Source organism: Lissotriton helveticus, chromosome 3_1 (genome assembly GCF_964261635.1).
Source record: "Lissotriton helveticus chromosome 3_1, aLisHel1.1, whole genome shotgun sequence".
Taxonomy (NCBI): domain Eukaryota; kingdom Metazoa; phylum Chordata; class Amphibia; order Caudata; family Salamandridae; genus Lissotriton; species Lissotriton helveticus.
Genome location: NC_136061.1, coordinates 340,576,394 through 340,578,503, shown reverse-complemented (window position 1 = coordinate 340,578,503; position 2,110 = coordinate 340,576,394). Strand labels below are relative to the sequence as shown.

Sequence of the window (2,110 nt, the reverse complement as noted above, 5' to 3'; positions counted from 1 at the left end):
GATGGGTGAGATGCTGTTTGTATGACATTAAGTCAGGCAGCTCCCTGCTGCGCCCCACGCAATATTGTTGTCCTTGGCTTGTCCCAACTCGCCCATGCACAAGGCCTACACTGTATGTTGCATTTACGAACATAGAAAATTACACATAGATAGAAGTATATTATACTCTTAATAACTCCATTCTCTTCATCTGTCTCCAAACATACTAACAATAGAGTCAATTCCCATGCAGAATATCATCAAACGGAGGAGACAGCCTTAACACGTGACTAAATAGACTTGTTTCGGCAGTGGGTAATTTGCACGTCTGCTGCCTTCGTGGATGTGGTTGCTGTTGCTCAAGCTTTACACATTTTTGAAAATGTTAAAAAAGGGGCAGTATAAAAAGCCACTTTAATTCTTCTTCAAAGTTATTAACCAACGGGAAGTGTGAACTTGCTCAAATCTTCTTTCAAATTTCATAGTGGAGACATCTGAACGGATCGTCGTCTTCAGGGGGACGTGCGATCGTCCTGAGGTTATCAAGAGTATGCATTTTGTAAGTATGCCTTCAACGCCAAACACACCGACATTTATAAAGATAGAACTTTATTTAAAAAGGCAGCAAGAACTATTACAATCATGCACGCACAATTTATAAGAATAGAGGCCTGGGAGGGCCACGTGACGCAGCATAGCCCTGTATTGGAATTTTTCGTAACTGCTCCAAATTGGCAACTTGCTCAAATCTTCTTTCATATTTCACCATGGTAGGCACAGAAAGTAGCTTTGAAAGTTGATAGTGGAGTCATCTGAACGTATCGTTGTCTTCAGGGCACGTGCGATTGTCGTGAGGTTATCTAGACTATGTATTTTGTGCATATATAGGTTTTTGGTATGTAAGCCTTTAACGCCGAACATCATTAAAATACATACATAAAAAAAAATAACAACATTTTTCAAATTTAAAACACACACGCACGCACACACACGCACACACACAAGCACATGCACACACGCACGCACACACACACACACACTCACCTACATTTAAAAAGTTCTAGGCAGCACAGTTATCAGGCGTTTTCTTGATGATGGCCATGGCGTCTTCCATCTTTTTCAAACAGGAGAGTAGAGTAGACTTTATTTTTTGCTCCAAGTTGTCAACTTGCTCAAATCTTCTTTTATATTTCCATTTTAAAACAAACAAACACACACACACACACACAGAAATTTAAAAAGATCAAACTGTATTTAAAAAGGCAGCATAGGCCTGTATTGGTATTTTTCATAACTACCTGCCCAAATCGGGAGTGGGTGATTTGCGCGTCTGCTGCCTTCGTTGGATGTGGTAGCCGTTTCTCTGGCTCCCTTTCCTGAATGTTGGACACATCTGTGTAATGCACTGGAAATCCAAACACCCTACAAGAAACAGACTTTATTTCTTCTACCAATGTTGTCAACTTGCTCAAATCTTGTTTTAAATTTCCATTTTAAAACCTGAAAGATTATGCATTGAAACCCATGAAAAAGGTTATGGCTGTTTGGAAGAAACCAGTGAAAGGAAGCCTGGAAGCAATAGTGTCGAGCATAAAATTGTATGATTCCTATTTTTGTTCACTCAAAACGCACCAATGGATAGTTGATGATGTAGGTTTCAATAACATGTAAACATGAACATCCAACATAGATGTGAGCTTGTTCTACACTGGTAACAAAATAGACTTCTTCAAAGAAAAACAACTTGCAAACATCCCAACACAACACGAGATGGCAGGACTATGGAAAGCTTGTGAATGTACAGCACTACATGCCAAGAAGAAATGCTTACTGTGTAAGTGACATTTTCCATCTGTAAGATGTAAGATCTGTCAGTAGTAAAGAAACATATTCTCAGTGAAGTGAAATGAGTTACTCTGATACATTGAAACTATTTTCACAACTTGTTTACTGTTCTACCAGTATTTGTGGTCATCACGTTCAATATTTTGAGCTACATTCCAACTATTTTTACAACTTGTTTACTGTAACATCAGTGTTTGAGGTGCTCACATAAAATATTTTTGGATACATTGTAACTACTTTACAAACTTCTATACTGTAATATCAGTGTTTGAGGTGCTCACAAAAT

At 38.5% G+C, this 2,110-nt stretch overlaps 1 pseudogene; it reads right to left on the bottom strand.

Moving 5' to 3' along the window:
- Positions 1-1,264: 1,264 nt before the first annotated feature.
- LOC144825495 (18S ribosomal RNA) lies at positions 1,265-1,510 on the bottom strand (annotated as a pseudogene).
- Positions 1,511-2,110: the final 600 nt, after the last annotated feature.